The sequence below is a fragment of the Hemicordylus capensis genome, chromosome 8, assembly GCF_027244095.1.
Source record: "Hemicordylus capensis ecotype Gifberg chromosome 8, rHemCap1.1.pri, whole genome shotgun sequence".
Lineage (NCBI taxonomy): Eukaryota > Metazoa > Chordata > Lepidosauria > Squamata > Cordylidae > Hemicordylus > Hemicordylus capensis.
The window spans coordinates 6,682,557-6,705,228 of NC_069664.1; the positions used below are offsets into that span (position 1 = coordinate 6,682,557).

Here is a 22,672-nt window from a genome sequence, read left to right on the forward strand (position 1 = left end):
CAGAATCTAGGAGCAGCAACAGAGAAGGCCCTGTCCCGAGTGCGCGACAGCGGGGCCTCTCTCATTGTCGGCACCTGGAGCAGGGCCCCCTCAGATGTCCTCGTCAAGCGGGCAGCAACCCTTGGGAGCAGGCGGTCCCTCAAATACCCTGGGCCCAAACTGTTAAGGGCTTTAAAGGTCAAAACCAGCACCTTGAATTGGACCCGGAAACAAACCGGCAGCCAGTGCAGCTCTTTCAAAATGGGGGTGATGTGTTCCCAACGGGCAGCTCCGGATAAAACCCTCGCTGCCGCATTTTGCACTAGCTGCAGTTTCCGGATATTCTTCAAGGGCAGCCCCACGTAGAGCGCGTAACAGTAATCCAGCTGCGACGTGACTAAGGCATAGGTAACCGTGGCCAGATCTGTCTTCTCGAGAAAGGGACGCAGCTGGCGCACTAGCCGAAGCCGTGCAAAGGCACCCCTGGCCACCGCCTCCTCCTGAACTTCCAAAAGCAGAGCCGGGTCCAGTAGTACCCCCAAGCTGCGTACTTGCTCCTTCAAGGGGAGTGCAACCCCATCCAGAACCGGTAAAATCTCCTCATCCCGATTGGCTCTCCTACTGACCAACAGTACCTCCATCTTATCCGGATTCAATTTCAGTTTGTTAGCCCACATCCAACCCATCACGGCCTCCAGCCCCCAATTCAGGACATCCACCGCCTCCCTAGGATCAGATGACAAGGAGAGATAGAGCTGAGTGTCATCCGCATATTGCTGACAACTCAGTCCAAATCCCCAGATGACCTCTCCTAGCGGTTTCATGTAGATGTTAAACAGCATGGGGGACAAGACCGATCCCTGCGGGACCCCACAGGCCAACGGCCACGGGGCCGAGCAGTAGTCCCCCAGCACCACCTTCTGGACCCTCCCCCCAAGAAAGGACCGGAACCACTGCAACGCAGTGCCTCCGATTCCCATACTCGAGAGGCGGCCCAGGAGGATACCATGGTCAATGGTATCAAACGCCGCCGAGAGGTCCAGCAGAACCAACAGGGACGCACTCCCCCTGTCTATTTCCCAGCGTAGGTCATCCACTAGAGCGACCAAGGCAGTCTCAGTCCCATACCCGGGGCGGAAGCCAGATTGAAAAGGGTCCAGATAATCCGTATCATCCAACACCCTCTGCAGCTGGGACGCCACCACACGCTCCATCACCTTGCCCAGAAAGGGAAGGTTAGACACAGGTCTATAGTTGTCCAGGTTGGAGGGATCAAGGGAGGGCTTTTTTAATAGTGGTCTTACCACCGCCTCCTTGAGGCACGATGGCATCCTGCCCTCCCTTAATGAAGCATTAATGATCACCTCCATCCATCTGCCTGTCCCCTCCCTGGCAGCTTTTATTAGCCATGAAGGGCAAGGGTCAAGAGCGCATGAAGTCGCCCTCACACTGCCCAGGATCTTGTCCACATCCTCAGGCCGCACCAACCGAAAAGAATCCAACACAATGGGACCAGATGGTACCAAAGGCACGTCTGCCGGAACTGCCAAAACTCTGGAGTCCAGGTCAGCACGGATGCGAGCAACTTTATCTGCAAAGTGACAGGCAAACTGATCACAAAGAGCTGTAGATGACTCCTCCCCCATTGTCTGGGGGGATGTGTGGAGCAAGGTTTTTACCACACAAAACAGCTCTGTTTGTCTGCACTGAGCAGACGCAATGGAGGCGGAGAAAAAGCATTTCTTCACCGCCCCCACCGCCATGGAGTAGTCCCTAAAATGGGCTCTAGCCCGTGTTCGGTCAGATTTGTGACGACTTCCTCCAGCGTCGTTCCAGCCGTCGCCCAAGTTGCTTCATCAGCCTAAGCTCCGAGGAAAACCAAGGAGCAGATCAGGCTCCACCAAGCCGGAGAGGGCGTTTAGGAACAACCGTGTCAACAGCCCGGGCCATCTCTCCATTCCAGAGATCAACCAGGGCCTCGACAGGGTCACAAGCTCTGGACACTGGAAACTCCCCGTGGGCTGTCTGGAATCCAAGCAGATCCATAAGCCTCCGGGGGTGGACCATCCTAATCGGCCCACCACCCCTGCAGAGGGCAGACGAAGCAGTCAGACTAAACCCCACCAGATGATGATCTGTCCATGACAAGGGAGTGGTCTCAAATTCCCCCACCTCCAGATCATTTATTTCCCGGTTGGCAAAAACCAGATCCAGAGTGTGTCCCGCCAACGTGGGTAGGGCCCGATACCAATTGAGACAGGCCCATGGTTGCCATGGAGGCCATGAAATCCTGAGCTGCATCCACTAGGGGGGCCTCAGTGTGGACATTGAAATCCCCCAAAACAATAAATCTAGGGGAACCCAAGGCCACCTCCGAGACCACCCCCGCCAGCTCAGGTAGGGAGACTGAAGTGCAGCGGGGTGGTCGATACACCAACAGAATCCCCAGCCTATCTCGGAGGCCCACCCTCAAGGACAAACACTCGAAATGTTGTGAGGATAAACATCAATTGTGTACACCACTCTGGGCTCCTCGGAGGAAGAGCGAGATATAAATGTAAAAATAAATAAAGTCCTTGCTGGGAGGGGGAGTTTCCCATGCAAGCTTTCTGGGAAAGCATTAAGAAAACCCACTTCAGCACTGTCAGCTGCAGATTGCTGTGTCCCATAGTGAAGATCTTGCTTTCGCCATCAAGAAAGGCATGCCTTGGGTTGACATAATTCTTAGAATTCCCAATTTCTTTAACAAGAGCATGGTTGGTACCAGAAGAGGAAGGGAAAGCCCCAGAAGATAAGCTGGGAGAGGAGCTATGACAGCCCCAGATGTTACCTGTACACCAATTCTGGAGGAGATGGACTTCTTGCCTTAATGCACAAGATTGATGGAGAGGGTTCTCTTTGCTCTCGTTGATCTTTCTCTTTGCCTCTGAGGAACAAGGAGCTGTATCTCTCTCTGGTCCTTGGTGCTAACTGGCGTGAGCAGGTGAGCTCCATTTTATATGTAGCTGCCCATGTGATCTGAATATCCTCGGGCTGAGCAGTTTTTTTAATCTCCTCCTCCTCAATTCACTGGAGGGAAAAAAAGAGCTGGGAACCGAAACCTGTTGAACCACAAGTTGTGGTTTAGGCTCAATAGAAAGGAATTTTCCACTAATAGGAGTACATTTCTGTGTTTACAACCTGCTGTGCCCTCTCAACCGGAGATCAGTTAGGGCAGGATGGAGGCAAACCATTAAGACAAAAAGAAGAAAAGAAAAAAGCGTTGATTTTGGATACTTTCCTATGTGCCTTTGAATGAAGAAGCACAAGTGCAGAATCCAGTCCAAGAGAAATGTGATCAGTAATTTGTGTTGTTCAGAGTACAGGGGATGTAGATGTTGTTTGTTTGTCCTGGTTCCGTTCTGCTTTCCTCCCTATCCCTCTGGAATGTTGTTAGGAAGTTATTCTTGGAGTTCTGTGGATGCTGGAATTTTTCTGGAGCACCAGAAAAAAGGCAGAATGTGGTACCAGATGCAGAATTCGGCTTCCTGAATCTCGGCTTTCATTAAAAAAAAGTTTCTAGTTCTCATGGATGCGGAGATACACTTGAAAATGCAGTGCTTGTTGAAATCTCAGAAGGTGGACGTGGGTGGGGGCAGATGAATAAAATGCCCAGTGGTTTAAGGCAAGACTTTGGTACATCTTGCAATAGTCCTTGAAGCAGGTTCTCCCTTATTATTGTAAAATCCAGCAGAGTGAGGGGAATGCAAAATAATTGTAGCCTGGAACATAGGAAGCTGCCTTATACCAAGTCAGACTATTGGTTCATCTAGTTCAGTGCTGCCTTTGCTGACTGGCAGCCAATTCTCCAAGGTTTCAGGCAGGAATCTTTCCCAGCGGAGATGCCAAGGATTGGGCCTGGGAGACCTTCTGCAGGCAAAGCAGATGCTCTCCCACTAAGCAAGGGCCCCATCCAACGACCGCATATGACTGGATTATGCACCACCAACCCCAAAACGGATGCATATTGTGCAATTTGCATAACCATTTCATGCATAAGAATAGGGGACTATGTTTCACACCCCAGTTCTAAAACCACTGCCTAAAATGGCCACAGTATTCTGAGCCTCTTCTCCTCCCCTGCCGCCACCATTGTATTGAAGGCTCTGCTTCACCGGCTTTATCAGCTTTCTCTGAGATTTATTTATTGTTAAATTTATACCCCACCTTTCATTAAGAAAATCCCAAGGCGGGATAGCCCTGTCCTCCCTTGATTTAAAGGTCAAGGCTGGTTACTCTCTGGATGCATGCATTTAAAACATGTAGATCTGACCTCTCCAAAGCTTGAGGTAGCTCCCAACAAATTAAAGCAATAAAATACGTTTCAAGCAATAAAGTTGACAGCAGCTTCACAGTGCCACAATGGGCCAGCGTGGACTATACTCCCCCCTGACCCACATGATTAAGGAGTGGATGCACCAAGAGCACTGCTATCCTGTTATATTCCTAGAACAGGAAAAGTGGGATCTACAAAGATCCCATATTACTTTGTAGCCTTTACAGTCTGGTGTTCTAGACGAGGTATCTACCACCCCCAGAACGTAATGTTTCTGTAGGGAGAAAACATGGCGACTTTTCCCAAGGACCTGTAAGTCTTTTCAGCACAGGAAATTTAAAATAATTCCAACCAGTGGGTTGAAATGACAAGGAGCCAGATTTAGGCTATGGAATTTCCTAACTGTAAGACGTGTTGGACCATGGAGCAGCTTGCCTTGTGCAACAGTGGGCTCGTTTTTGCTATGGAGGTTTCCAAACAGAGGCCAGAGAGCCATCAGTCAGGAAATGCGGGAGCAGTTTCCTGCACTGAGCAGAGGGTGGGTCTAGAAGACCGCAAAGGTCCCAACTCCAAAGTTCTATGATCCTAAGAACACCAACAGGTGGAAATATACAGAACATTGCCGGAACAAAAGCCGAAAGATTTTTCTACTTACAAAATAATGCCTTCCAAGGAATTTTGGTGGGTCTGTAGTTTGGAATCTTGGCGTACGTCCACGTCTCCTTTATAATAACATGCCTCTATCAGTTCTACAACCCTCAGAAGCCACAGCAGTACAAAACACCCTGACCGGTTCTGGCCCTGCTGCTTTATAGGAGGTACTCGGGATAAGAAAGGATGCAATTAGATCCTGAGGAGGAGGAGGCGGCTGAGGAGAGTGAGTCAATGTGAACTGAGAGGCGAGCATTCTTCATGGAGTGGTTCGGTGACTAGGCGCATGTCAGAGAGGATGGTGACTGCATGGGAACCTAAAGATGTAGAGTCAGCAAGGAGCAGACAGCTAGCCATGACCAGGTTATGGAGAGGAGTGAATGAATCACTGCTAATGAAGAATTGCTATGTTGCCACTCAGTGGGAAAGAATTCCCTGGGAACTCTCCTTTGAAACTGATGGGGATAGCCTGTATCCTATACTTAGGGCAGTGTTCTTCATTGCAAGGCCTGGGAACCAACAGTGGATCCCATCAACTGTCAGTGCAACTCCCTAATTGTTTATGACATAAGAACAGCCCTGCTGGATCAGGCCCAAGGCCTATCTAGTCCAGCATCCTGTTTCCCACAGTGGCCCACCAGATGCTTTCTCTCTTGCTGTTGCTCCCCTGCAACTGGCATTTAGAGGCATCCTGCCTCTGAGGCTGGAGATGGCTTATAGCTAACAGACTAGTAGCCACTGATAGACCTGTCCTCCATTAATTTGTCTAAGCCCCCCCAACTAATGGCCATCACCACATCCCATGGCAGAGAATTCCATAGATTAATTATGTGCTGTGTGTGAAAAAGTACTTCCTTTTGTTGGTCGTAAATTTCCCAGCTTTCCATTTCCTGGGATGACCCTGGGTTCTAGTATTGTGAGAGAGGGAGAAAATTTTCTCTCTGTCCACTCTCTCTATTCCAGGGATTCTCAACGTTAGGTCCCCAGATGTTGTTGGACTGCAACTCCCATAATCCCCCAGCCCCAGTGGCCTTTGGCTGGGGATTATAGAAGTCCATGAACATCTGGGGACCCAACACTGAGAATCCCTGCTCTATTCCATGCATCATTTTATACACCTCGATCATGTCTCCCCATCGTCACCTCTCTTCCAAACTAAAAAGCCCCATATGCTATAGATGCATATCTTCTGCATCTTTTCCAGTTCTACGGTGTCTTTTTTAAGATATGGTGACTAGAATCGTAGAACCAGAACTGCAGTATTACATGCATGGTGGGAGACCCAGGTTCAAATCCCTATTCAGCCATGATATTTTCTGGGTGACTCGGGGCCAGTCACTTCTCTCTAAGCCTAACCGACTTCACAGGGTTGTTGTGAGGAGAAACTTAACTATGTACACCGCTCTGGGCTCCTTGGAGGAAGAGTGGAATATAAATGTAAAAAATAATAAATAATAATAATAAATGTGGCCACACTATAGATTTGCATAAGGGCATTATTATACTAGCATTTTTGTTTTCAATCCCCTTCCTAATGATCCCTAGCATGGAATTTGCCTTTTTCACAGCTGCTGCACACTGAGTCAACACTTTCAACTAGCTGTCCACCCTGACCCCAAGATCGTTCTCCTGGTCAGTCACTGACAGCTCAGACCCCATCAGTGTATATGTGAAGTTGGGGCTTTTTGCCCCAATATGCATAACTTTACACTTGCTTTCATTGAACTGCATTTGCCATTTTGTTGCCCACTCCCCCAGTTTGAAGAGATCCTTTTGGAGCTCCTCACAATCTGTTTTGGATTTCACTACCCTAAATAGTTTAGTGTCATCTGCAAATTTGGCCACCTTCATGCTTACCTCAACTTCTCGATCATTTATGAACAAATTAAAGAGCACTGGTCCCAGTACAGATTCCTGGGAGACCCCACAACTTACTTTTGTCCATTGTGAAAACTGTCCATTTATTCCTACCCTTGGTTTCCTGTCCTTCAACCAGCTACCAATCCATACACGAACCTCCCCCTTTATTACCCCATGACTGCTAAGTTTACTCAAGAGTGGGGAACTGTGTCAAAAGCTTTTTAGAGGTTAAAGTATACTATGTCAATCAGATCGCCTTTATCCACATGCCTGTTGACACTCTTAAAAAAACTCCCCAAAGCTTAGTGAGGCAAGACTTGCCCTTGCAGAAGCCATGCTGGTTCTTCTTCAGCAAAGCCTGTTCTTCTATATGTTTAACCCTTTTGTCCTTGGGAATGCTTTCCATCAATTTACCCAGCACAGAACTTAAGCTAACCATCCTGTAATTCCCCGGATCCCCCCTGGATTCCTTTTTGAAAGTTGGAGTTACATTGGCTGCTTTCTAGTCCCTTGGTACAGAGCCTGAGGGACAAGTTCTGTATTTGTGCTAGGAGAGCAGCAATTTCACATTTGAGTTCCTTCAGAACTCTTGGGTGGATGCCATATGGCCCTGGTGATTTGTTAATTTTTTAGTTTTTCAAGACAGTTTAGAACATCCTCTTTCGTCACCTCAGATTGGCCCTGTTCTTCAGCCTCCAAGCCTGAGAAGCTCAGTTCTGGAGTCGGTATATGGTCAGTGTCCTCTGCCATGAAGACAGATGTAAAGAACTCATTCAGCTTCTCTACAGTCTCCTTACCCTCCTTAATCATCCCTTCCATGCCCTCATCATCGAAGGGTCCGGCCGCCTCCCTGGCAGGTTTCCTGCTTCTGATATATTTCAATAAGTTTTTGTTATTCCCTTTGACACGTCTAGCTATATGCTCCTCAGACTCTCTTTTTGCATCCTTGCATTTCTTTTGCCAGAGTACATAGGAAGCTGCCTTAGTCAGACCCTTGGTCCATCTAGCTCACTGTTGACTGGCAGCAGCAGCTCCCCAAGGTTTCAGGCAGGAGTCTTTCCCAGCCCTACCTGGAGATGCTGCCAAGGGATTGAACTGGGGACCTTCTGCATGCAAGCAGATGCTCTACCACCGGGCTACGGCCCCATCCCCTAAGGGAACTATCTCACATGTAGACATTTATCCAAATGCAAACTAGGGTCGACCCTGCTTAGCAAAGGGACAATTCATGCTTCCTACCACAAGACCAACTCTCCTCCCCAAAGCTGAATACTCTTCACAGCCCTGCCCGTCTCCCAGTCCTGAGTGAAGATGACCATCCCCTCTGCTCAGTGTTGTGCTTTGCCCAGACTGGTGAGGCTCCTTTTAAGGGAACTGGTGCTCTCTTGAGCCCTAGTTCCATTCTGGAAGCTGCACATGGAGTGATGGTAAATGTAGTCCATCCCGAGCACTTTCCCAAAAATGCTCTACAGGGAAATCACTGGGAAGAACTTTACTTCCCAGAGGTCCATGAATGCCTTCCAAGGACACCCCCCACCCACACTATAATGAAGGGCGGGGAATGCCCCCTGGAATTCACTGGTTCCTTCGAAATGGCCATGGAATGTACTGGATTTCCGAATGGCCAGTGGTCATTCGGAAACTCCATGCAGTTCTATAGCCATTTGGAAAGAACCAGTGCATGCCAGGGGGCATTCCCTGTCCTTCATTACAGTACATTCCCTAGAGTCTACACAGTCAGATGCATGGCGTCAGCCTCATGGACTAGGAACACAGACCCTTGGCCCATCTAGCTCAGTGCTGTCTACGCTGACTGGCAGCGGCTCTCTCAGGTTTCAGGCAGGAGTCTCTCCCAACCCTACTTGGAGATGCTGCCAGGGATTGAACCTGGGACCGGTAGGATGCAAGCAGATGCACTTGCCAGTGGCCGCCCAGAGATGCAAGCTTGGGTGGGGTATAAATTTGATAGATAGATAGATAGATAACCTCACCTTTGCATGCAGGTGCTCCTGTGCTCTGGGACACCTCCGCTTCTGCAGCAATAAGGGGCCTTGAGTGGCTGTTCTCACAGCAGGCTGTGCCACTCGTTCAGATCCAAATGGCAAATATGTTAGTGCAGGCCTGCTCAACAGGGCCCCCCCCAGCTGTTTTTGAACTACAACTCCCATCATCCCCAGCCACAGTGGCCATTAGCCAGGGCTTATGGGAGTTGTAGGCCAACGTCTGCAGGAGGGCCGAAGTTGAGCAGCCCAGGGTTAGAGGCTGAGGTTAGGCACTGCATGTGCACGAAATGTCCAGTCTGGGTTAGGAAAGCCAGAACAATGAAGCCGTTTGTGCCATGACAGGGATCTGGGGGACCCCTAGTTTCCTCCTCACATGGCAATGCTTGCACAGACACTGTTAATTCCAGGCAAAGCCAGCCCTAGGCCTTCAGGCTTTGAAAACTCTCTGACACATTTCCATGCCTATCTGCAACTGCAGCAGCCTACCTGACCTCGGATCCTGTGCTGCACGAGATCTGTTGGTGTGCAGACTGTTTGGATGGAGGGAATCTTGCAACCCCCGTGGCAGCTGTTCCTCTCGGGGCCTGTTGCTGCACACGATCTCAGCTTTGAATTGTGGGAAGCAGATGTTTAGCACGTCCGTGTTTGCTTGTTGGATGCTAAATAGCGGCCCTCTCATGGCCTCCGTGGCTCTCGAGCATGGGGGAGGTGTGGGGAGGGGCTCTTTAACCTTACCCTCTACCATGTCCTCAGTCCAGATGGCTGCTATGGGTATGAGCTCGGGACAGATTTACACATAGGCAATATAGGCACTTGCCTACGGCGGCAAATTTTGAGGGGCGGCAAATTTTGGGAGTGTTGTGCAAGTAAAGGACTTGGGTTGGGGGGGAAGTTAAATCTTCTTTCTCTACCTTTTAAAAACCACCACTGCTCCACCTTGGGATGGCAGAGGATGGTGGCGAGAGCTCCTCCCACGGGCCCGCCTGCCTCCCAAATGACAGGTCGGGCTGTTTTTGGCCCATTCAGGGCTCTCTGTGCAGGGGTTTGGGGGACTTAACTCCGCCCCCCACCAAGCCCTTTACTTGTAAAGGGGAATCATTGCCTGATTCCCCTTTACAAGTATAGCCATCGAGCCCCTTGAGTCAGGGCAGCAAATCTTGGGTTGCAGGCAGGTTACAGGCGGCAAAAAGCTTGATCCACCCCTGGTGGGGCTGCAGCTTATCTGAATGGGACACTGATGCTATTTGTCAAGGAAACAAACTTAAGACAGACCATTCAATTTTGTCATTGTGGGCCAGGGATTCCCAACCTTGGGTCCCCAGATGGACTACAGATCCCATCATCCCCAGCCACAGTGGCTGAAGATTGGAGTAGGGATTATGGGACTTGTAGTCCAACACCATCTGGGGACCAAAGTCGTATCGTCCCCAGCAACAATGTCCTCGGTCATTGCGGCTGGGGATAATGGGGCTTGTAGTCCAACGACAAGATCACAAGTTGCACCAAAGGTTACAGGGGCAGAGAAACAGTGGTGGGTTTCCCTTTTAAGATATAAATGTGAGCATGCAATAATATATACTGAAATCATTCTGTTGTCACCAGAATAGGATCCCAGTCCCTTCAGTGCTCCAGGAAGTGCATTTATGTGTGTCCTTAAAGGAAAGTGAAGGCACTGCTTGCCTCCTGCTCTTCCGTCCCTGCCCATCCTTGCAAACACCTCCTTTTAATTGCACAAACACTTTTGTGCACCTGGATGCTTGTGCAGCTTGTTGTTGACACCGAAAGAAACAACATGTACCGAGATATGTAGATGCAACAGCAACACATGTGCCTCTGAGACAGATGCTGGGGGCTGCTCTCAGATGATGAAGAGTCCTTTGAAATCAACCCAAAGGGTTGTGAGTGGGGGCATTGCTGGATACTTAAAAGAGCAGAGGCCTGGGCCCACAGGCCCCCCTTTGATGACTAAATGCCATCATATCCCCCCAAGGATATTTTATGTATTTATGTGCTTATTTGACATATTTGTGGTTAAAAGATTACAATAATTTAAAATTCAAAACCATGTTAAAAACTATTAAAACAGTATCTAATGAAAATCCTGGGTGAACAAAAAAGTCTCGACTTCCTTTTTACAAGTTGCAAGTTGCCAGAGATGGGGAGGATCTTATTTCAGCAGGGAGCGCATTTCAAAGCCTCGGGGCAGCAACGGACACAGGCCCGGTCCCTGAGTAGCCACCAGATGAACCAGTGGCAAAAATGTGTGTGTGTGTGTGTGTGTGTGTGTGTGTGTGTATACACACACACACACACATACACTTAGAAACCATAGATAGATAGATAGATAGATAGATAGATAGATAGATAGATAGATAGATATGGTTTCCAAATGGTGCAGCAGGAAATGACTTGCCTAGCAAGCCAGAGGTTGCTGGTTCAAATCCCCACTGGTATGTTTCCCAGTCTATGGGAAACACCTATATTGGGCGGCAGCGATATAGGAAGATGCTGAAAAGCATCATCTCATACTGCTTGGGAGGAGGCAATGGCCAACCCCTCCTGTATTCTACCAAAGACAACTACAGGGCTCTGTGGGCGCCAGGAGTCAAAATTGACTTGATGGCACAACTTTGCCTTTACCTATGAAGGTGGAAGCATCAGAGAGCTAGGTAGGGATAGGATCTCTCTCCCATGCGCTGTGTACATGCCTCCACTGTTGCACTTCCTTTCTGGAAGAGGTCATGGAGGAGGGAGGTGGCTGATGAGATTCAGGGCTCTGAGACATTAACTGAGGGCCTGTTCCCCATGGGCCACCCCCTAAAGATGCCTGTGGTTGTAAGATTTTTTTTAAAAAAAAAATCTAGTGGTGCTGGTTTGTTTGGTGTCTGTATTTCTGACTCACTGGGGCATACTCAGGCGCATAACAATGATAGGGCAAGGGGAGACAGTTGTCTGGGGGCCCCACTGCCTGGAGGGGCACCCCAGGGGCACCTCATGTGACTCCCCATTGCCCCCTGCCCAGCCCCAAGGCCCCTCAGCCACTTGCCCTGTTCGCCGTCTCTCCTGCTTGTTCTGCTGGCCCGCAATCGAAGCAGCAGGCAAGCTGCCAAGAGCTCCTTTTCTCCCGCCTCTCAGCTGATCGGCGGGTGGGCGGGGCTTCCACGGAGGCCTCCGTGTAGGCTGCAGTGAAGCCTGAACTCGAATAGGGCCCAAGCCAGCCAGGAAGGAGGAGGCAGCCAGAGTGTTCTCTGCAGCAGAAGACCACTTGCTGCCCTGCTCAACCCAGCCCAGCATTTGCCAGGTAGAGTGTGAACTCCTTTATGTGGTTACCTTTCCCGCCCCCCCCGCCCCCCATATATAGGGATCTGCTTGCCATAGGGCTTGGATATGGGGGGGGTTAGGGACCGAGAAGTCTCTGAATATTTATTTTGAAACAGCTTGGAAAATTTGCTGACTTAAAAAAAACTATCTAAAAAGTCCTATAAGTGGCTTGTTTCATGGCAGAAAATTGCAAAAACTTCTGGAACAGTATTTTATTAATTTTATTTATTCATTCATTCATTTATAAATGCACTTATGTTCAAGTTGTTTTGCAACCCAGGTCTGAGTGAGAACTGTGAAGCATGTCTTGTGCTTTTATTTTATTTTATTTTTCTTGTGTGTGAACTGCTCCCCAATAACTTGCAGGGACTTCAGGGTAAATCTGGCCAACATGTGAATGCAGCACCTCCATTCCAGAGGAGATGTGTCTTAAAGGGCTTTAAAAGCCTCCTGTGAAAAACCTCCTGCAATCAAACTTGACTGAATTTGTTCAGAATTCTGGGAAAACTAACATAGGTTCACCCTGCATGGTTGAAAGTCTCCTTTGCTAATCTGCAGCGAGGGGCCCATTTTAATAATTCATCTTTCTAGTGTGTTCTAGGCATTAAAAGTAATACAAATGTATAGTACTCAATGTATATCACTATATATTGTGGTGTGTGTGTGTATTCAGTGAAATGTATTTGCAGGCAGCATACTTATTTTGGAATATCAGACTTAAATCCTTGGGGGCCTGGGGTGTGCGGAGGCCCTGGACTTGGGGGGGGGGGGGCCCATTTTAAAATCTTGTCTCTGGGCCCACTCCAACCTTGCTACGCCCCTGGGCATACTGAACCCATGTTTTCAACCCTTCCTTGGCAATTGTGGGACTTAGCTCCACTCAAAGAGTCTTTCAACCTTAGGGTTGAATTTTAAGGTCTTCCAGAAGCTTTGTAATCAGACTGATGGGTGCCATGTGCAGAAATTGGAGCCCACCCCATTGGAAAAAACAGGTGGTATACAGGAGGCTGGTTCACATGATTATGAATAGGGTAGGAGGCCCGTCCTACCCTAGTGCAGGAGCTGTACATGCTCCTGTTTTCTGCTTGCATCTGAGTCAAAACCAAGGGAAGTACTGTCTGTGATCATGTGCTGAGTGGCAGCTGGGCCAGAGGGCTCCCTCCTATCCAGCAGCTGTACTCAGGTCTTTAGTAAGGTGTGTGGGGGAGCGGGGACCCTCTGACCCAGCTGCTGCTTAGCACACAATACAGATGGTGCCTCCAGCCTGGTTTTTAATTAGGAACACAGGAAGCTGCCTTCTCCCCAGTCAGCCTATTGGGCCATCTAGCTCAGTATTGTCTACGCCAGAGATTCTCAACCTTGGGTCTCCAGATGTTGTTGGACTTCAACTCCCATAATCCCCAGCCCCAATGGCTTTTGGTTGGGGATTCTGGGAGTTGAAGTCCAATAACATCTGGGGACCCAAGGTTGAGAATCCCTGGTCTACACAAGACAGGTGGCAGCTTCTCCAAGGCTGCAGGCAGGAGTCTCTCTCGGCCCTCTCTTGGAGATGCTGCCAGGGAGGGAACTTGGAACCTTCTGTATGCAGATGCTCTTCCCAGAGCAGCCCCATCACCTAAGGCAGGGATTCTCAACATTGGGTCCCCAGATGTTATTTGAATTCAACTCCCATAATCCCCAACCAAAGGCCACTGGGGCTGGGGATTATGGGAGCTGAAGTCCAATAACATCTGGGGACCCAACATTGAGAATCCCTGATCTAAGAGGAAGTTCTTACACTGCTCACATATGTAGTCTCTCATTCAATCAATCAATCCGTCTTTATTACGGTCATAGACCAGCATAGTCTCATTCAAATGCAAACTGCTTAGCAAAGGGGACAATTCCTGCTTGCTACCAGATAGACCACATATGAGCAGAAAGCGGGAGAGTGCACAGCTCCCGAACAAGGGTATGATGGGTCGGGTAGGATGGGTTGGGTAGGATGGGTCTCCTACCCTATTCTTAATCATGAGAACGAGCCTAAATGTTAAAAAAGGAAAGTTTGAGGATACGTTCTTCACTCCTTCATTGCACAAGATAACAATTAAGTACATTATACTTATGTATGTGGCAGGCGTGTTGCTCCCAGCCCTCTTGGCCCCAGCAAAGTGAAACCGCTGCCAAGGCCGCCAGCCAGCCAGTGTGCCTTCCATGTCCTTCTTAGTTATTGTGAAAGGGCACACAGCAGGCCAGATTGTCTTCCCTCCCTCTGCAGGGTGGGTGTATCTAGTCAGTCCTACCTTCATCCAGAGGTGCACCTATATAATTTTGGAGCCTGGACCAGGGTTCCCACTAATGGAGTCCCAGATGTTGTTGACTACAACTCCCAGAATCCCCAGCAGCAATGGCTTTTGCTCAGGGGCTATGGGAGTTGTAGTCCACAACATCTGGGAATCCCTGTTAGAGGGAACACTGGCCTGGACCTAAAGGCCTTTGGAGGACCCTCCTCCCCTGAAAAGGAGAGCTGGTCTGGTGGTAGCAAGCATGACTTGTCCCCTTAGCTAAGCAGGGTCCACCCTGGTTGCTTATGAATGGGAGACTAGAAGTAAGTGTGAGCACTGCAAGATATTCCCCTGAGGGGATGGAGCCGCTCTGGGAAGAGCAGAAGGTTCCAAGTTCTCTCCCTGGCAGCATCTCCAAGATAGGGCTGAGAGAGATTCCTGTCTGCAACCTTGGAGAAGCCACTGCCAGTCTGGGTAGACAATACTGAGCTAGATGGACCAATGGTCTGACTCAGTATATGGTAGCTTCCTGTGTTCCTATGCAAATAAACATCATCATGCTCAGCTGGGCAACCACACCACCCAGGACAGAATAAAGAGGATTGGGCGGGGGGGCAGGGGCTGTGGAGGCCCTGGACTTTGGCCCGGAAGTCCAGGGGTAAGAGCACCTCTGCCTACATCTTCTCAACCTCAGACTACACCTGGCCTCGTGCCAGCGTCTGCCTCTTACGCAGTCATTTCAGAGTTTTGTAGAGGCTGACGTAATGACAGCATAACCTGGAGTGAGAGCTAGGCTAGGCAGAGGCCCTATGCAGCACCCCTGGGTGATTCTTCAAAGCATGACTGTAGCCCTTCCCATATCCTGAGTGACACCTGAGCGCCAGAAACTAAACAGAAGAGCACAGGTGCTTCTTAGTAAGGAGAGGAGACAGCAGGTGACATGGACTCGGCTGGAGGCCCATGAGTCAAACTCCAGGTTATCTCATCGAAGGGAAACAGCCCTGATACTCTGCCTGGCTGCAGGGCTTTCCCATGGCTTAAATGGAATCTCACCGCACCTACAAGCAGTCTATTTACAAAAAGTTGTTATTACCGTAATAATATTTGTTTATACATGTGACAAGATTACTTAATGCAGTGGTTCTCCCAAGTTAGGAAGCCCGTCGAAGCATGTGGGTGGATCACTATTGGCCTTCTGGCAGTAGGCACTGCAAACGATTGAGGCCGTGGGAAAGAAATCATTGGCTTCCTGTCCACTAGGAGTGTACTGACCACCATTAACTTATGGTAGTGTGGATTTGGCTGCAATTCTGTGTACAATTACCTAGCAGTTGTAAGACTAATGGATCTCAACTGGACTTCTGTGTTTTGTATACACTTGATTGAAGAATAGAACATTCCATGTACAGGAGGACCACAGTATTTGCAGGGCTTCCATTCTCCGCAATTACTGCGGATAACGAAACTGCAAATACTGAATCATTATGTCTATGGGATCACAGAGGTTAGGTTCCCGGAGGTCGGGAAAATGTCTAAAAACTGGGTAAAATGGCTCTAGAAACGCAGGGGAAACTGGCCTATCGTGCTCTGCAGGTCCCCAGCAGTCCAGAAATGCACCCCAAGAGTTTCAGTTTTGGCAAAATCACATTTTAAAGAATGATTTAAAACGAGCTACAAAATTGCTCCTGAGCACAAAATGACAGCCAGAAATAACCTCTGAGGTCATTTCCGGCCACCACTGATCCATGGATATGCAAATTTAACCTTCCCACTCAGTGTTCCCTCTAACAAGGATTCTCAGTTGTTGACTGCAACTCCCAGAATCCCCAGCTGCAATGGCTTTTGCTTGGGGATTATGGGAGTTGTAGTCAACAACATCTGGGAATCCCTGTTAGAGAGAACAGTGCTCCCACTCCCTTTCCCCCCTCATGTATACTGAGGTCAGGTGTTAAATACCCGACCACGGATACGTGAAACCGTGGTTGCTGAATCTGTGGGTAACGAGGCCCTCCTATATCTGGGATGGTTGTCCTCTTCCACTGTGTGCAGCTTCAGGAAGGATGCACATGGCAGTGAGGCAGAATAGTGACTGCACATTTTGCTCCATAACTCCGTTTCTACAAGGGCTAGAGCTTAGCTTTTTTCTTTTTTTAAAATGAAAGCTGAAATCTGGGGGATTTTGGGTGGGCTAAGCAATCTGGGTGAGATGCTTAAAATCCAAGTGAAACCCAGAATTTCATGGGGGGGTAGGTGTTGGCATGGCACCTCTATCAATGGCACACTTTACCTTTGCCTTACTACTTTAAAAGGTGCCTCTTGGCCCAATTGTTAAAATCACATACTATAAAGGGCAGTAACTCAGAGAGCCTAGCGTTGCTGCTAGTGTTATGTCACAAACTGTTTTGTTATCTATATCTCTTCTCTATGGGAGCACGGAGCAGACAATAATCCCTTGAAAGAACTTTCACAAGTAAAATGTTTCCTATAACCCTATTAGTCCATTCTCAGAATTTAAATCCACGTTACCCATCCAAATTTGAGCTCTGTTGCTCATACAGTATCTAAAAATAAAACAATGACAAAAAAACCCATTGAAACAGCAATCTAAATCCATCACACACTGTCATGGTGGGAAATGCTAGCTCCGTTCTGTGGTGTTGCATCTGTAGTAGGTAACTGAGCACAGTCCAACAAAAGCTAGTTGCAATTAAATCTCATGAGACTTCAGTGCAATGAACTCAAGTCCCAATCCCACTGAGACTTTGGCTCAAACTACATGTGAGGTTAATCGCTTGCAGTTTCTTCCCTCTCCACCTGCCAATTCTCTCTCTCTCTCTCTCTCTCTCTCTCTCTCTCTCTCTCTCTCTCTCTCTGAAGCAGCCTCTGAGGCTGCTCCTCCAATGGGAGACCAGTGTGGTGGGTGGGGGCAGAGGATAAGAACAGCCCTGCTGGATCAGGCCCAAAGGCCATCTAGTCCAGCATCCTATTTCACACAGTGGCCCACCAGATGCCCTCTGGGAGACCCACAGGCAAGAGGTGAGGACATGCCCTCTCTCCTACTGCTACTCCCTTGCAACTGGTATTTAGAGGCATCTGTTCTCTGAGGCTGGAGGTGGCCTATAGCCACCAGACCGGTAGCCATTGATAGACCTGTCCTCCATGAATTTATCCAAAAACCCTCTTAAAGCCATCCAGGCTGTTGGCTGTCACCATATCTTGTGGCAGAGAATTCCATAGGCTGATTATGCATTGTGTGAAAAAGCACTTCCTTTTGTCGGTCCTAATTTTTTGCCATTCGGTCTCATGGGATGACCCCTGGTTCTAGTGTTATGCGAGACGGAGAGAAATCTCTATGTATCCATTTTCTCCATTCCATGCATGATTTTGTGGACCTCTATCATGTCTTTGCTCAGTTGTCCTTTTTCTAAATAAGTGGGATCTTAACCTGGAATCCTGTGTTCAGTTCTGGAAGCTACATTATAGGAAAGATGTTGAAAAACCAGAAGGGGTTCAGAGGAGGGCAACAAAGATGGCGAGGGGAACATAGGAAGCTATGTTATACAGAGTCAGGCCATAGGTCCATCTAGCTCAGTATTGTCTACACTGGTTGGTAGCAGCTCCCTTAGGTTTCAGCCAGGAGTGGCTCCCAGTCCTTATCTGGAGATGCTTGGGATTGAACCTGGAATCTTCTGCATCCAAAGCAGATGCTCAGCCAAGTCCTAGGAAGACTGGTTGAAGGTGGTGGGTATGGTTAGCCTGAAGAAGAGAAGACAAAGGGGACCCATGGGTTGAAATTACACAAGGAAGCAGATTCAGGGCTGGACATTGGGAAGAATATCCGAACGGTAACAGCTATCGTTGACAGTAGAACAATCTGCATTCTGCCCGGGTGGGTCTGGCGGATCATCCTGTCCAAATTCCTTGCCTAAAAACTAGGTAATGTCTTTTATTTATTAGTAATAAATAAAATACATTTCCTAAGGAAGCAGGTTAATATAATATCAGGATAATGATGGGAGTTGTAGTCCCTGGGTAATGTATTTTATTTATTGCAAATAAATAAAATACATATCCCCAGATGGTGCTGGACTACAGCTCCCATCATCCGCTAACTAAAGTGTCCCCCACATGTGTGACCAGTGTTTTAAAAATCATTTGGGGGTGGGGGAGAATAGTATCCTGCCTCCCTATGTAATATATTTTAGTTACTGCTAAATTTGCTCATGCATTTAAGCTTATCTTAACGTTTAACCAAAATCTGTGTGCTGCTTGTTGTATTTTGTATGCTAGGAGCCCTATTAAGAGGAAAACTTCACAGAAAGATGCTAGGGCTCCTAGGCTTTTCAGGAATCTTCTTGGATCCCATATAACTTGTTAGAATCCTTCCAGAACCGTAACTGCCCAAATGGGAAAGTAAAGTAAAGTAAAGTGTGCCGTTGAGTCGGTGTCGACTCCTGGCACGCACAGAGCCCTGTGGTTGTCTTTTGGTAGAATACAGGAGGGGTTGACCATTGCCATCTCCCGTGCACTATGAGATGATGCCTTTCAGCATCTTCCTATATCATTGCTGCCTGATACGATGTGCAGGCCGGTGGCAACCATACCACCCAGGACAGTCTAAAGAGGATCTGGGGGCTCACAGGGTGTGTGGAGACCCTGGACTTTGGACCCGAAGTCCAGGGGTAAGAGCGCCACTGACCACAGTGGACAACCAGATGCTTCTGGGAAGCCCACAAATGAGACATGTAGGGAAATAACCTTAGGAACATAGGAACATAGGAAACTGCCATATCCAGAGTCAGACCATTGGTCTATCTAGCTGAGCATTGTCTTCACAGACTGGCAGCGGCTTCTCCAAGGTTGCAGGCAGGAATCTCTCTCAGCCCTATCTTGGAGAAGCCAGGGAGGGAACTTGAAACCTTCTGCTCTTCCCAGAGCGGCTTCATCCTCTGAGGGGAATCTCTTGCAGTGCTCACACATCAAGTCTCCCATTCAGATGCAACCAGGGCAGACCCTGCTTAGCTTTGGGGACAAATCATGCTTGCTACCACAAGACCAGCTCTCCTCTCCTTCTTCCCTTCTTCCCACCACTGACCTCTCCCCAGCTACTTATCTCCAGTGGTATCCGACCCCTGAACGTGGAGGTTCCTAATAGTCACCATGACTAACAGCCATTTAGACTTACCACCCATGAATTTGCCTAATCCCTGTTTGAAGCCATCTAAGCTAGTGGTTATCGCCACATCCTGTGGCAGCGTATTCTATCAATGAATTATGTGAATAATGACCAGGGACAATAATCATGGGAATTATAGCTTGTTGCTGAAAGAATGATTGGAGATCTTTCTCCCCCACGCCAGTTCCCTGTAGGGAGGAGATCATTCATACACGATTTTAAAATTCTGTGGTGTCATTATGGATTCCAGTAGCAAACCAGCCCATGCTATTAACATGGGGCGTGCTGAGAGTGTGCATGTCCTTATATTTTCCCAGCATGCCCTTACATCCTCCTGGCATGCTTCTTTCTTGTGTGTGTGTGTGGGGGGGTTCATCCAAGCCCCCACTCCATACGTGACCCAAACATTAATAAAAGGGAGCTGTAAGACATACATGCTATCAATAGATCCCCTGCCGGTCCGTGAACCAGTGCCAGTCCGCGAGGCGTTGGGTACCAGTCCGTGAGGCATCGCTAATAAGGTATCACCCAACCCCCACCATGGTAAGGATTCGAGCTGCAGACTTCACTTTGAGTACAAGATGTGAAATTGGAGAGAGCATGCTATTCCCCTAAAGATCATCTACTCCATGAGCCTAATTTATAAATAGGGCCTTTGCAGAGGCAAAGTTTATGGGGTCCAAACTTTAAGCAGGACAGTAATTCAATAAATATAAAAGGTCACAGAAAAGCCAGTGCCGCCGTGCATATATTGAAACTGGTCCTGCTCAGACTTAATAGGGCAGAGGGGAGTACTGGTGCTTTGTCCTGTCTGGCCTCTAAGGACAGGACCATGTCCTAAACCCGAGAGCTGCTGAAACAAAAACAAAAAAACACAGGCTCTCATCAGCAGCACCTGCCTTGTGACTGCAAAGTGTGTGCACTTTATATATAGGCCAAAGGAAAACATTGTCCTCAAAATAGAAGCCTGCGAAAGATCTGCAGCTGTATAAACGCTGCCCAGGCAGCAGCCAGCACAAGGTGCTTGCCTGCGTGGCTGGTGGGTGGGTGCTATTGCCAGGTGTCTTATGTAATCCTTGCCGGGAGAAATCAGAAGCTCTGAACTGCTGCTGGATGTGATTGCTGCAACTCTCCAAGCTTGTCAGGATTCCAAGGTCACCTCCCACCGCCTTTTGCTGTGTGATCATTCTTGAGAACTTGCCCGTGCATACCGGAGCAGTCAGGTGACCATAATAAAATGTGCTGCCCGGCATGTAATTGCCAGATGCGGATTCTGTTCTGCACTTGGCTTTTCTGTTGTGGAAAAGTGCAGGCTCGAGGCATGTATAATGTGTAACTGACCTAGACTGACCAGATGCAAAGGAGATCAGGGCTGCTTGAAAAAGAGGGAATTCCAGGAAATGCACCTTTTCCTGCTTCTGCATCACTGTTGCGTGACAAGTGCAGTCAGAAATTCTCCTTTCTATCCAAAGGTAAAGGTAAAGTGTGCCGTTGAGTTGGTGTCAACTCCTGGCGACCACAGAGCCCTGTGGTTGTCTTTGGTAGAATACAAGAAGGGTTTACCATTGCCATCTCCCACGCAGTATGAGATGATGCCTTTCAGCATCTTCCTGTATCGCTGCTGCCCGATAGAGGTGTTTCCCATAGTCTGGGAAACATCCCAGCGGGGATTCGAACCGGCAACCTCTGGCTTGGTAGTCAAGCCATTTCCCCACTGCACCATTAGGTACAAGAGCTATTTTTCTGTCCATCCGGTCACCTTATTTGTCCTGTGCTATAGATTCTGGGAGGACTGTGGTGGCAACATTGAAATCTCTACCAGTCTGGAGACTCTCTCTGTAACCTCTGTGGACAACCATATCCTTTCCTCCGATGTCCTGGTTTTAGGAGGTGAGATTTGCTTGTTTTGGGGCCCTTTTTGTTTTCTGATGCCTGGTTGTGGAACTTCACCAATTTGCTACATGAATCTTGATCATCTCCCCACTGTATGGTGGAGGTGGAAATCCCATGGGGATGACAGGCATGGGGGAATAATAGAATTTTAGAGTTGGAAGGGACCTTGGGATCCTCCAGTCTAGTACTCAGTACTCAGACCTCCCTGGCAGATGGCCGCTCAGCCTCTGTTGCCCAACTCTAGAGAAGGAGAGCCCATCCCTGCACGAGGCAAATTGTCCCAGTCAAACAGCATTTACAGTTGGGAAATTCCTTCTAATGTGTCTAGTCTGAATCTCTTTCCTTGTAATTCCAACCCATTGGTTCTAGTCCTGACCTCAGGATCAATAGAGACTCCTCCTCCGATATAACCACACATTTCAAGACGATGATCTTATATATCCCCTTAGTCTTTTCTTCTCCAGGCTAAACATGCCCAGTCCCTTTGACCATTCCTCATCGGACTTATTTCCAGGCCCTCCCAGTCAGTACCCTGCTCATTGAGCAAAGTGGTGGTTCTCTTTCTTTAGCAGGAGGAGAGCAACTGGCCCTATCCATCCCCAGCCCAGCATCCCTCCAGTGGCTGTTGCTGGTGTCCATTTTATGTTTCTTTTTTAGTTTGTGAGCCCTTTGGGGACAGGGAGATCCATCACCGTATCCGTATCTTTTCTCTTCCATTTTATCAACGTTCACCTTAAAATGCAGTGCCCAGGACTGGACGCAGTATTCCAACTGAGAACAGAATGGAACTACTGAGTGAGGAGACGTCGCGCCAGCAAGGAAGTACCGTAGGTGGTGGGGGAGAGTCAAAGACCTTCTATACTAGCTGACCCTGCACAGAGCATCCGTGCAGTTGTGAGCCTGAGCCTGTGGCATCCTCCCGCAGTGCTCTCGCTCGCTCCCCCCCGCAGTGCTCTCCCCCCCCTTCTTGGTCGTGGCTGCAGCACTGGCCAAGATACAGCCCCCTATCCCCAGAGACCTCCCCACCCTCACCTGAGCCCCACTCCTGCTCCTCCCCCCAGGAGCAGCAGCAGTGGTTGACCGGGCCATTCCTCACTGCTGCCACCACCATGGCTTCTCGTAACAGTTGCATTCCAACTGACCTTAACCATCACAGGCTCCTCCTCCCTATCTGCATATGGAATCCCCACTGCCCAATCACCACAGTGCT

The 22,672-nt window shown here is 48.7% G+C and overlaps 1 long non-coding RNA gene across 1 annotated transcript; it reads left to right on the forward strand.

Moving 5' to 3' along the window:
• The first annotated feature begins 11,999 nt into the window (after positions 1-11,999).
• LOC128333686 (uncharacterized) lies at positions 12,000-22,339 on the forward strand. Its single transcript, XR_008311030.1, has 3 exons — positions 12,000-12,109; positions 21,350-21,459; positions 22,207-22,339. It is a non-coding gene; the product is annotated as an uncharacterized LOC128333686 (long non-coding RNA).
• Positions 22,340-22,672: the final 333 nt, after the last annotated feature.